Raw genomic sequence first — 14049 nt, 5'->3', positions numbered from 1 at the left:
AGCGTGTGTTCGTTTTCCTTGATGATAAATTAGTGGTTGTGCTCAGTAGCTTGCCAACTTTTAGCTCCTGAACAATTCTTATAACTGACTTTTTATTTTTTAAAAAAAATGTTTAAAGCAGGAATATGTAATGGAAAGATTAATAGACACATCTGTGCGGCTGGCAGTTTAGTGTACGCAGGGAGTACATTTTCAGAGGATTACGCAAACTCCTTAAGATTGCCATATTCAGTAATAAGCTGCTAAATGGATGAGCCTCTTTATAATGAGGTATAGAGCTTCACTTCAAAGGAGAGACCTTGGATGACTTGCATCTTGTCTTCACCTCTCTGAGACTTCAGGATGCCTAAACTATTAGCCTTGGTCTGTAAAAAAAAAAAGAAGAAAAAAGAACAAAAAGGCGGGTAGTATTAGTCTTCTCATGGAAGCTCCAACTCATTCACTCTTCCATGCTCCCTAGTTGTGTTCTCATGCTACAGCCTCTTCATTAAGCTGTTATCGCAGAATTTGCCAGGGAGGAATGAGTATGGGTAGGCTGTGAAGACATGAAGCGGCCTTAAGCTGAGTTGGACCATTGGTCTTTCAATGTCAGCGTTTTCTGCTGCGACCGGCAGCATCTCTGTGGGGTCTCAGTTCTTCCGCGTCACCTGGTCCTTTTTAACTTGAGTGGCTGGGGCTAGCGCCTGGGTCCTAGTGAACGAAAAGCAGATTCTCTGCCACTGAACCATGCCCCCTCCTCTGGCTCCATGACAGGCACTGTGATTGCCACCCATGTTGAAGTCAAGGACCCCGCAAGCCTCTGGCTTTAAAAGGAGGAAGCTTCCTGTTTTTAATCTGTGTTCCACCTTGGAAAAAGTGGAGATGATTTTTTTAAAAATCCTTTTTGAGTGCACTATTTTTGTGTAAAGTTTAATTGCATAAGTTGTACAGGGAAATGTCGCTTCACAACTGTTATACTGGGTTACTTTTCAAAACTATCTTTCGTAAAGCTTTAAGACTTTTTTGTGCACACGGGCAGCTTTTGATGGCTAGGGATAATCTCATTAGATGGTGGTGTTTGTAGAGGGATATGTATTTACCTAATTTGAAGCGATTCTATAATAAAGTTGAGTTGTGCTTTCTGCTCTGTTCTCTAGATGGTTGGTTTGGGTATTAGCAGTAGTATGCACATACCGTATATACCCGTGTATAAGCCGAGGTGCCTAATTTCTCCCCAAAAATGGGGAAAAATTAGGCACCCGCGTATAAGCCGAGGGTCGGCTTATAACCCCTCCCCCCCACAGGCTTACCTAGGCTCCCGGCAGCAAGCGGCGTGGGCCTGGCGGCGGCGCGACCGGGCGAGGGCCGGGGCAGCTTCCCTGCAGCTGCAGAAGGCCGCCCCAGGCCGCCCTTGGCCGGGCGAGGGCTGGGGCGGCCGGGCGAGGGCCGGGGCAGTCTCCCCAGGCCGCTCTCGGCCGCGAGAAGCGGCGGCGCGGCCGGGCGAGGGCCGGGGCAGCCTCCCTGCAGCTGCAGGAGGCCGCCCCAGGCCGCTCTTGGCAGAAGGAAGCGGCGTGGGCCCGGCGGCGGCAGTAAGTTCCCTCCTCCCCCCTCCCCCTCCCTCCTCCCCCCTCCCCCCTCCCCCACCCTACCGTATTGACCCGCGTATAAGCCGAGTTCGGCTTTTTCAGCCCTTTTTTGGGGCTGAAAAACTCGGCTTATACGCGAGTATATACGGTACAAAGCCTCGCTTATGAAATTCTGAGCAAACTATTATAGGTGCAAGTGAAATATGTCCAAAGTCATGTGGCATCATAAACATCAGAGTATTGCAGTTTATACTTTGTAAACAAGAGTCTCCATCTGATGCATGAAATAGATAGCAGATGTGTTGGATATATATGCTGAAAGGCAGAGACTTTTACTTTAGAAAAGCTTAAAATATGCAATCCTGCTTTTAGTGCCAAGAATCAATTAAAGGATGTTCTTGTGGAGAAATTTCAAAAAAACACCTTGAGTCTGGTTGACACCTCTGTTTGCTCTCTGTCCTCCAAAACACCCTTTTATCTCAAGCTCAAAGTGTATTCAGAATAGTGATGTTAGCTTAGAGGAACCACTAAAAAATAGCCTTTATTTATTGCTTGGAGGCTCTGTGGCAGAAAAGCCAATATTTTCACATTGTTTATAGCTCGGGGAAAAGAGCCTATAATGAACAAAGCATAGAAATCCAAACGGTTGATTACAGGGAATTATACTTTGGAAGCTGGGTGTGTTTAGAATAGCCCTTATTCTCAATTTACAATTCTTTGATCACTCTACTACCTGTAGAAAAGCACTTGCTATTTGCTGGCTGTTAAAATGATGCATACTTGCCTTCTGGATCCTGAAGACTGTTCAGTGAAATATCCAAGCTAGAGGAGGCATGTTTCCTTGAATCAAACTGTAGAATAAAGTATATTTTTGGTGCATCGTTGCAGAATATGGCCTGACTTGCAAATGAACTGGAAGCAGTGAGAGTGGTATTGGAGACTATCATTTTCTGGCTGAAGGAAGTAATGGATGTGCATGAATACATTCTTATGCATGATCCAGGGCTGAGCCCCTGGTATTCGAAGAAGAGTTTTGGTCCTCCGGCTTATGTTAAGCCTTGGGTGTGTTGTGCTTGGATTTTGAACGATTTCAGAGAGCGAAGCTGGAGCCCAGCTTGATCAAAGGGCACTTCTGGTTTTCAGCTTGAATTGCTTACCATTGCCTAAGATCATGGAAGATAAAACTAAAAAGGCAACATTTCAAAATAGTAAGAAAACTGGGTGAAGTCCATTGTGCCCCAGCAAACAAAAGCAAGATGCAGAATTGTTCAGTGAACCTTGTTCAATTCAACTGTGCTTTTAACTTCAGTTTTAGTCTTTGAGCCTTTGGCATAATGTGAGTGGCAAGTAAATCCAAATAATTTACTAAAAGCAATGCTTAAGATGGGCTGCCTGAAGGAACTGTCTTGTTACTAACGTGATCATTTGCTGAGGCTCCTTTACAGGCTCCTTTATAGTCGATTGATCATTTCCCCCCGTTACTGCTGCATCCATGCAAGTCCTGATCCAATACAACAGTGTACAACCTTGCCTCTATATAGTAAATGATACTGTCCCTGGCAGTGTTTTTTCTGTAAGCTGAAAAATGGTGTCCTGTACTGTTCCTTAGCTGAAGACCAGACTTTTGGTGGAAGCGAGATGCCACTTCTTTTGTGAACATAATTTCTGTGCTTCCTCACACCTGCTTCCTCAGACCTACTTCCAGTGTTAGAACCAATGGGAAGTTTTTCCCGCTCTGCTTTTCAGCAGAGTCCCAGGTTGCATTTTGTATACTTCTCATCTAGTGGCTGACCTCCTACATACTTGTTGGGAGTTCTTTAGATACACATGTACTGGAAGAAAGTCTCATAAATAATTCGTCTGATGAAAATATTACCCCCAACTAATCAGTTGACTGTTGTAGTCAGATATTTAGATGGAATTGAATAAAGATGATAATCTTTTGGAATTTACTAAATGCGGCTATAATGTTGGTAGTGGAGAAAAATGACACAATCCTAAACAGAGTTACTCCTGTCTAAGCCGATTGATTTCAGTGGGTTTATACTGGAGTAACTCTGTTTAGGATTGTAGTATAAGATGTAGAATGTTCTACGCTATTACTTATGTAGACAAGAAAGTTATGCAAGATATTGGTTCTTGTAGGTTATCCGGGCTGTGTAACCGTGGTCTTGGTATTTTCTTTCCTGACGTTTCGCCAGCAGCTGTGGCAGGCATCTTCAGAGGAGTTAACACTGAAGGACAGTGTCTCACTGTCCTTCAGTGTTACTCCTCTGAAGATGCCTGCCACAGCTGCTGGCGAAACGTCAGGAAAGAAAATACCAAGACCACGGTTACACAGCCAGGATAACCTACAAGAACCAATGAACTCTGACCGTGAAAGCCTTCGACAGTATTATGCAAGATATGTTTGAAAGAACAAACCGTTTATGGTCTTCATGGACTTGTATTATAATATTGCTATTAATGCATACAGGTCATTTTTATTGAAAATATATTTCCATGGAAAAAATAAAGTTTTGTGCGGTGTTAGTAAGCTGAGAACCAGTACTGTGGGTTTTCTGGGAAAACCTGAATAAAAAAAAATTCTGATTCACAAATAAATAAATTTAAATACTTAAATAATATTAGCAAAAGAAGGCAAATGCACCATGGACAAGCACTGGGGGTCCATGCTTCATATCCCACATCTAGCCCATCAAACATAATTGCTTTGCAGCACAACAGCTCCAACAACTATAGAAAAACAGACTATATTTACATATGTGGGGTGGAAAATTTTCCATGGAGAAATATAGCACTGGAAAATTTTCTGGAAATGTTTTGCTCCGCATCAGTGCTGCGAGGCTGGGGTGGTGTAGCGATTAGAACATTGGGCTAGGATTTGGGAGGTGCAGGTTCAAATCCCCACTCTGCTGTGGAACTTTGCTGGATGACCTTGGGCCAGTCACTCTCTCTCTCAACCTACCTCACAGGGTTGTTGTTAGGATAAAGTGGAAGAGGGGAGAATGATGATTGGGGAAGAAAATAAGCAGGTAATTCAGTTACCCGGACTTAATTTTTTTGTTGAAGGTTGAGAATGAAAGAATGGGCTCTGCAGTGCCACAGAGAGGCAGTGTGTGTCCTTCAAAAGCCATTTGGGAATATTGAAAAGGCTCACCAAATGTTGGGGATTGCTGGAGGATGGGGCTTCCTTGCTGGGGTGTTCCTGTACACCTGTTTTGCACAGCAGTGATGGTCACAGCTGAGGTGCTAAGTGGCCACAAAAAATGTATTTCTCTTATCAGTAAATAATGGAATCAGTGCAGGGAAAATGCAGTATCTCTGCAACTAGTTTGGGGGAGGCTTCCAAGTTCCCTGCAGGAAACTTTCCTCCCACCCTCATGCTTTTTCAGGTAGTGATTCTTTGCTATATGTGGCAAGGTAATCATGGGATTGACTGCTATTCCTGGTCAAGTGATACCTTGAAAGCCTGTTAGCTGTTTGCTTAATAGTGAGATCTTATACAATCAGTTCTGCCATAACACGGTAGTTGCATTCCTTAAGATTTGCTATAGCATGATTTTCTACAATGTGGCAATGGGATTGTCCCGTAAAATAGAATGGAATAGGAGCAGGGAAAAGTTCCAGACCCCAAACTGGTTGAGATATTTTTACTCCAACTGGTGCATTAATGCTGTTTGTTATATCAGTGTGATGTTATGCTAGTAGTTATAGTATAAGAAAGCAATAGAAGCTAATTTACCTAGCGTACAGGAAGTTGCCCTCTGTGGGGGTCAGGAGAGTGGTCAGCATAATATTCAGGAGGAGGACTGCTTGTTGGGACCGAAGAAGAAGAAGAGTGGGTTTTTATGTGCTGACTTTCTCTACCACTTAAGGGAGAATCAAACCGGCTTACAATCACCCTCCCTTCCCCTCCTCACAACAGACACTCTGTGAGTAAGGTGAGGCAGAGAGATCTCTTAATAGAACTGTGGCTGGCCCAAGATCACCCAGCTGGCTTTGTGTGTAGGAGTGGGGAAACAAATCCAGTTCACCAGATTAGCCTCCGCTGCTCATGTGAGGAGTGGGGAATCGAACCCTGCTCTCCAGATCAGAGTCCACCGCTCCAAACCACCGCTCTTAACCACTACATCATGCTGGCTCTCCAGCTGGTGGAACAAGAGCTGGAGTTGCAGAGATGGAAGAGGAAGAGAGAGCTGAGGCTACCCATCAGGCACCACATGCTTCATAGTGATTGCTGAATTGCACATTTGCATCAGAATTGCCTCTTGCTGCACTGTGAAGGCTTGTCCAAAACTCAGATTTTGCTTTCTGTGCCTCTGGGTTTTCTAACCTGAATCAGGTTCTCTGTGGTGCATTATAGTGATTGTTTTCCTAATCTTCAGTTGTGTTTGAACCATTTCATGTTCTACAGACATGTGTTCTGGCAGAAATAAGCTGTATGGTGTGCACTTGTAAAAGGCTTGTTAACTGACAAGCAGTTATCACAGTTCAGTTTTAGCAAGGTTTTGCTCTCAGGTTCAATTTCACCTTCTAGAGAGTCCAGCAAATTAGACTTGCTAATTAGAGATCGTCCATAGAATCATGGTGGATAGAAATTCCAGTTTTTCAAAAAGGCAATATATAAGAACATATACATTTGTCCCACTTGATCCAAAATTCTGCTAGTGAAATCGAGTAAGCAGCCAACATAGGGTGGGGGAGGGGAAAATAGAAATAACAGGTGAATGCAATTACCCCCAAGCTTGTCCTGACATTTACCCAGGCTAAGAGACAGGTTTTCTGGGTACAACAAATTATTGTGCCTTCAAACAGTTAAGGAATGGAGATGATACAAGGTGGTTCTTGAGATAAACCTGAATGCTCAGGATCTGAAACAATAACTGCTTAGAAACACTGATCACGGGGGTTTCAGTTTTTTAAAATTCTAGAGTGAAAATATTTCTGGAAATTCAGCACAGTTATATCTCATTTTAAAAATGAGAATTTCTCAAAAAAGGAGGGGATTAGACTGACTTTGGATGGTGTAGCTCCCACAGTCCCCCTTGGGTGCCTCATTCTTCAGCTGTTGCTGTGTCAGAAAGGAAACTCCAGCAGGATATAATCGCCACCTTCAAATGGGTTAGCTGAGAAGTGAAACAAGAAAGGAGCCTTCAAAACAGGTTGGATGAGTAGGGCTGTTCGCTGCGCCGCTGTTGTGTTCCTCCCTGTTCTATAAAGCTGCGAGCTGATGATGCACACCAGCAGGAATAATGACATCCTAACCAATTTGGTGCACGAGAGCAAGTTTTTGACTTAATGCAAAACTTTTCATCAAGCAGGAGAGAGGAGGAGTTTGCTAGCTGTGGAAAGCAAAATTGCTTTGCAGGGGCTTGTTTTTCTAGGTAGGATGCTTTTACGATTATGTAATTCATTTCTCCTGTAGAGATGTAAAATTTCTGGGTTTTTCTTTTGAAGATGTGGGGGAAGACATTTTCTGTTTTATGCAGATACAGAAATTGGGGGTGGGGGAATCGAAACATATGTAATGCTTTCTGAAAACCTAAACTTATTTTACTGCTGTACCGTCAGGTGCGTTGGGTTGGATACTGCCAGCTTTTTCACTCAGTCAGTCTTTGTCTCACATGACTTTTGGCCATGCATGTCCCATGATCGCCAGGGTAGCTTTTTTGATGATCGAAAGTTGAATTCCTTCCTCTTTTTTTTACCACCAGAAAAACTGATTGTATCTAACCCAATATTTGTAACTGGAAAGCTATTCTGGAGCTCAGAAAACTGTGTTGCCAGTAGCAGAGAACTCATTCAAGCAGGCCCATCTGTATCTAGGCAGTTGCTTAGTAATTTGTCTGTACCTGTGCTGAGTAAAGCAAGAAGTGCTGTCATCTTTAATTAACAAACAGAAGGCCAGTTGCAATTTAACGATGAACAGTTTTATTTCAGCATAAGTTTCTGCAGGCTAGACCATCTTGCCTCACTAGGCAAACCTTTTCTATAGGCCAGAGCTTAAAAAAAGGGTCCCAGGCTCCAGGGTACCATGGTATCTAGAAATTTCCATTGTTCCGGACCTAGGATTTTCATTAGTCATTTATTTTGAGTGCCTCTTGGTGATTCTCAGTAGAAGTACAAAGCTTATTTACATGAGGCACAGAGGTTAGCTTTTTGTTGTGATGATAATTAGGATTACTCCATGTTTATATACTACTACATTTTTTAAAAAAAGCCAAACTGTGAAGAGTTTAGGATTAGGTTTTGTGGTAGCAATAATGACAAAAGTATGGTCATGAAAATTTAAAACCCTGAAGGATGAAAAATAAGTCTAATTCCTACATTTTTGGGGTAACGCCTAAAGATGAGTAAAATGTATGAAACAAGTGGTACACAACATGGTCAAGAGGCCACGAAATGCAGGAAGTAAGGGGTGAAATGTAATTCAGTAAAATTCAGGTCTCATAAAAAAAAACGTTCAGAGGCTATTCACAATAACAGCAATTGACCATTTCTTTAGTTTTGCTAAGCAAGTTAACAACTGACTAATGACTAAGAAATCCCAAATCCTTGTTAAGTGGGGAGTGCGGGGGGTGGGTGGGAGAGATTGTCAGACCTCTTGATGCACTCTAATTCAGTCGTTTTACACTGGATTCTCCCTTTGTAGCTGGCGACCTTCTTTGTCTTCTCTCTTGTAGAAGAATGGTGACTTCAGTATCAGTTGAACTTGGATGTCCGTGGATTGCTGTTATGGTTACAGATTGTTCCTGCATTCCTTTCCTAATCCTGGAAAAGTTGGATCCTTGGGTCTGGAGAAGGGGAAGGGTCATGAAATTGCCCTATCTGCCTCTTCATTGGTACACCTCTTCTGACAGAAGGAGAGGGGTGATTTGCCCCCTTTCCTCTATAGCAAGGGTTTGTTACAAGGGCCTGATATGATTTATATAAATGTCACATCGTTGGGCCTGGCTATGCCTCACCAGCCCAGATCGGGACTGGAAGGGGTGGCTGCTTCAGCTGTCTTGTGGACCAGATAAGAGCTCTCAAGGGGCTGGTTCCGGCCCATGGGCCTTATGCTTGACACCCCTGCACTATAGCCTCCCAACCCACGTGGCTATTGGTGGACCTCCACTAGGGGTGCTGAACTGAGCGCCACATGTCTTGGGGGCTCCCAAGGGAACCAAGATTTGTTCAAATCTGGGGTGTAATCCTGCACCCCTGCCCGATTCTAAATAGTGACTTGGGAAACAGGATCTCTCCTGCTGCCAACGAAGTACGGTTTGACCCCCAGTTTTGCCGAGAGAGCCATCGTGCGACTCTTGGAATCCTGGATGAGGTCCCGTCTGGCTTGAGGGGAAACCATTGCCGTGAACGTCTCTTTGGAAGTAGGCTCAGCTCTCCCCTACCTATTACCATCTAAACAACGATACATAAGCAAGAATACCTACTCTTTTAAAATCTGAGTAAGTAACAAGAACTCTTTCGTTTTACCTGGAATTGGAAGTTCCAAAGGAGTGGAAAAATATCTATAGAATCCGTATCCTCCCATCTGAGGTTTGGATGACTCTTTGACATTTAAAAACATTGGATAAGCCGGCAGGATCTTAATCAAATTGATCGGTGGATAGACATAACAATTGGGACTATTTGAATGACGGTATAGCCACCAATCAGAAATCTAGAAGTGTAAAGGGGAGGGACGAGCAGATCCCCTTCCACTTCCGGGAGGAGGCTTTTTTGAGTAAACAAATTCTCAAGCCACGTCTCATCCGGAATTATCAGCTATCGTCTGCCATCGCAAGAACATTACGGGATTTGAGACTGGATGTGTGGCACCACTGTGTAACTGGCAAATACTTCCCAAGTTCCTAGGCAAAAGGAAGGAACGGCAGGAACGGCAGACGTGCCACCTCTTATCCGGCCCCTGTAATATCACTCTACAACTCACAAAGTATACCTGTCCGGATTTTACAAATTAAACTACAACAAACTACCAGAAGCAGCAACCATGGAAAGTGAGATTAAACTCAAGGATCGACTAGCTTCTCTGAAAACAATATATACGAACTTGTTAATCGGAAACTGGATGCAATTTTGGGAGATCTTAAGGACATAAAAGACCGAATTACGACAATGAGATCTGAGATGAGAGAAGGAAGCTCCCCAAATTACAAACCATCAAAAGAAGAATTAAATTCTGCAAAGGAGATTTAGAGCTATGAAGGACTACCGAAGGATATATATCTGCAAGAAGAAACCGAACTGACCCAATTGACAACTATGGATATGAATGTAAGGGACTTTGATTTTTGGCTGTATGATTTACCTGATGAACTTTTCGATGTCAACTGGGAGAATTCAAAAGGGCAAAAAGCTGGAAGTACCGGGATTTTTCTTCTTGCCTTAGGGATGGAAGAAAACACATTGCAGATTCACTATTTCCCATCAATTTTCACAGAGGGAATTGCACTAACAACTTCCATGGATGCCCTTCGTTGCCTAAAGTTACTGGGAAAAAGAGGAAAATGTTGGAAATTCAAGATAAAGAGACTGGGTCAAAGGGTTTAGTTTTTTTTCCGGATTCAACTAAAAAGGACTGATTAAATGGCTTGGTTTTGACAAAAATAGAATTATTAATGGCAATAACATAATTGATACCTATTAGATAGGTGGGAGAATTGGAGGAATTAGAATATTCATTCCTAAAGGAAGTTAAAAATGAGACTTATCACCTAATCCATTTTTTAAAAATTTTTTTATATCTGTTCTTTCTTTTTATTTTTTCTTTCTTTTTCTTTATTTCAATATAAGTAAATAAATAACAAACGTTATAAATGTCTGTAACAATATTAGGATTAGAAACTTAAACAAAGGAGATTACAATTAAATGTTAAGATTGAGGGAGGTGTAGGGGAAGTCTCTATATTTTATTTTCTATCTATATATGGATGTATTTTCAACAATTATTAATTAGAATTTATACTTTGATGTTTACTTATATTGATTGTTGAATACTTTGTATAATCAGCATAGTAAAATAATTTAAAAAATTATTAAAAAAAAAACCCACATGGCTATTAGTCCACACGGGGCCTATAGCCTTGAGAAAAATCTTTCCTGGGGTCAGAAAGGATTCCCGGCAGAAGGGGAGTATGGTAAAGATCCACAGTCCTTGTATCCATGGACTGAAGTATCCAACCCTTGATTATTTATTTGTATTCCCATCTAACGTTTGGTGGTATGTGTGTGAGACTGGACGTGTGAGCCAAGACACTTGGCTGTGGACCTCAGATTTCAGAACTCTCTGCCCTAGGTATCCTGTCTGGTCTCATTGGTTTTGGCCTTTCAGAGATCTGTAAAAACCATTTTATTTTGTAGGGTATTTGGTTATCTGACATATTATTTGCACAGCTTCTTCTATGTTGCTGATTGTTTGTATTGCGTTTATTAGTGGGCTGCTGCTTTTGATGGACTTTGCTCTTAATTTTTTTATTCTGAATAACTTTTATACTTAATTTTTTGCTGTAAATCATTTTGATGGAATAGAAATTTTCTGAATAATAAATAATTGAATCAAGATTTGTGTCCCTCTCAGTCATTTGTGGGAAAGTTTCTTGACCACTTATGAAACACAGTCAAGTATATATACAAATTTGTATAAGGGGAGTTGGAAAAAAGCAGATATTTGAGAACCAATATTGTTAAGGCTGTTTTGAATGTTGTCTTGGGTATAGCAATTCCTTTCTGTAACCACATGTAGTTAGCAACCATTCAGTTTCAAGGAATCTAGAGAGGGAACCTCAAATGCTCTTAATAAACCGTGGTTATTGGTGGTGATGGACTGATGTTGATTTTTATAATAGACTTTCTTCATCGTAATTCAAGTACTTGCTCCAAGGTGAATGTATCCAGCTATTTAGACTTTTGATTCCATAGGTAGAGTTTTCGCTCAGCCACAGACTTCTGTTCAGCAAAAATACACAAAAGATTTAAGGTGGCAAACTTCAGGTTTGTTTGTGAGTTGTCAAAGCATGTGGCAGACAGCAATATGTTGTCTGGTACCAGTGAATCTCTAGTTTTTACCACTAAGGGTTAAGGATTCTCTCCTTCAGAGTATTTCTAATAGTATAGCAAGTTGGTTTCCTATTAATGTATCGGGCCCGAACAAACTATTGATGGGTGAAGCACAAAATGCATACTGTTCATGATTCTGTCTTTACAAATGCAAGTTAAGTAATAATGTTGCATTTTTAAACTGTCTTGCCCTGTTCATGCTGATCCTCACAGTCACAGAATCTTAAAAAGGCCACTGGAATCTCACTGAAAATTCCATTCAGCCATCCTTCTGGCTTCTAAGATTTCTGTAGGCATTGCTCACGAACTAAGCTTATCTTAGTTGCCCAAAGGACTAGAAACTTTCTTATTTGTATAAATGGAGATTTAGATTCTCAGGAAGTTTAATTCAATGTGCAGTACTACGTTCTGCACCTGGAATAACGTTATAATCACATTACAAGTAATTGTTATCTGTGTAGCACATCCATTTATTTCCCAAGAATTTCTCTAAACGTGAACCTGTCTAAATGCAGCTTTAGTTGCGGTCAGGGTTGAAGGCACAGAGAGGTGCAGGAGAAATTAGAGGCAAGGCAGGTGCTTGTGACATCTCCCCCCCCCCAATCAGGCAGTCTTCTGTGTAACCTGAATTGCTGATTGTGTAGAACACACAGGGTTGGATCCTAAATTTCTTCCTGTAATGCTGGAGTCTCCCTCTGGCACAAGAGACCTCTCTGGCATCATCAGAAGAGATCCGCGTGCTGTGTTGGTCTCTAAGGCAGGGCTAGTCTAGAATGCACTACAGGAATTGGAAGCACTGAAGCTGCACTTTTGATGCACAAGCAGCATCACAGTTTTGTCTATCATCTGGCTAACGGAAGTAATGCTTAAATTGGAATTTGAATCCTAGGTCACTGAGCTAATTGGGAGATTTGCCTTTTTTCCTTTCCAGGACTCAACAACTGATGCTGGCTTCCCACCCCCGCCAGGGAAATTAATCTCGACGGGTGCCCACTGAAGATTGACGTGCATGCTTGCTGAATTTCTAGGATTCCTCTGCTCCTCTTAATTGATTTGCTGAAGAGTCTGAAGATTATTTTTGTTTCCTCATGAATTATCTTTCACCTCTGGAAAGGTAGAGGTGAGTTCTTTTTTCCCCAGGTTATACCTCCTGTCCTTCTCCTCTCTCCACCTCTTTGACTGTAAGAATTGCTTCAACCTGTCAGAGATGCCTTGTGCATCTCTTCATGTGGAACTAATAGCTGGAACTGCCCTAAGCAGGAAAACTCTTTCTTCTCTGTTCTGCATTTGACGGGTTTGTTTTTCCTGTGTGTTAATCTTAGAAGCAGGCTATGCTGCATTTTGCTGTTACAAAACCTGTCTTCGAAAAGCATGGCTCTATTTGGGTGCTGAAAGAGCAGTGTGGGTTCCTTGCTACAGCACCAGTGCAAATGGCAGCCTGGAGTTGGGCTTGGGCAGACTGAGGTGACTTACTTGATCCCAGCAGGTAAAGCTTTTGTTAAGAGCAGCCAGAGAATAACGCTGGTAGAAATTGAGCATTTCACAGCAGGGGCTTTGACAAGCTACCCTTTCCATACTGACATATGTCACATAAAATGCTGCAAGCCCATTAATCATTGTCCATTTTTACCAGGGAATGATAGTATAGGGGCACTACCTCCCTGCTCCGGTGTTTTTAGGGTTGCCAGGTCTATCCTGTTCACTGGCGAGGGATTGGGGTGGGGGAGCGTTGCCAGCTTCAAGTTGGGAAACTCCTGGATATTTGTGGGTGGATCCTGAGGAGGACTGGGTCCTCAGTGGAGTACAATGTCATATAATTCATTCTCCAAACCAGCTATGTTCTCCAGGGGAACTGATCTCTGTAGTCTGGAGATGAGCTGTAATTCTGGGGGATTCCCAGGTTGCACCTGGAGGCTGCCATCTCTAGGTGTTTTAGACTGCATGTGGTTATGATGTATATTTCTTACAAGTCACAGTCTCCACACATTCTCCTCACCAAAAGTACTACATGTAAATTGCTAGAGATATTTTTTGGAGAACTGGCGATGTCAGTAAAGGCTGACGGATTACTGGACGACTTGGGTGAAGCTCCTTTCTAATGCCTTCCTTCATTAGCTGAGTTTTGGAAAGGCTGAGATTAGGATTATCAATTGCAGAATCTGTATGTTGCTAATGAAAGACCTGCATTATGGGGCGAACTTGTTTTACTGTCATTGAGAACCCTCCCTCGCAAAGAAGACTCTCAGCAGGTGGTATTTTCTGACATTTGTTAGATATCCTTACTTCCAGAACCACAGCTTTTTCTTTAAGCTGGAGACCTATTACTGTTACATGGTTTAATTTTGTAATGTGTCTAGGTGGTGTCAAGCTCAAATGGGACAGGTGGCTGTATTTCCTCTCTAGCAGATGCACTGAGAGCACA

The 14049-nt window shown here is 42.2% G+C and overlaps 1 protein-coding gene across 4 annotated transcripts in view; it reads left to right on the top strand.

Moving 5' to 3' along the window:
- The first annotated feature begins 12614 nt into the window (after positions 1 to 12614).
- Positions 12615 to 14049, top strand: part of NCOA1 (nuclear receptor coactivator 1) — a 225708-nt gene continuing 224273 nt past the window's right edge. For all 4 annotated transcript variants that reach the window (XM_056853623.1, XM_056853622.1, XM_056853624.1 and 1 more), the window contains exon 1: positions 12615 to 12747. The gene's annotated coding sequence lies outside the window, so the exon portion shown is untranslated. The remainder of the gene's footprint in view (positions 12748 to 14049) is intronic.

The sequence above is a fragment of the Euleptes europaea genome, chromosome 7, assembly GCF_029931775.1.
Source record: "Euleptes europaea isolate rEulEur1 chromosome 7, rEulEur1.hap1, whole genome shotgun sequence".
Taxonomy (NCBI): Eukaryota; Metazoa; Chordata; class Lepidosauria; order Squamata; family Sphaerodactylidae; genus Euleptes; species Euleptes europaea.
The sequence above is the reverse complement of the archived record's forward strand: the minus strand, read 5'-3'. Positions and strand labels throughout refer to the sequence as shown.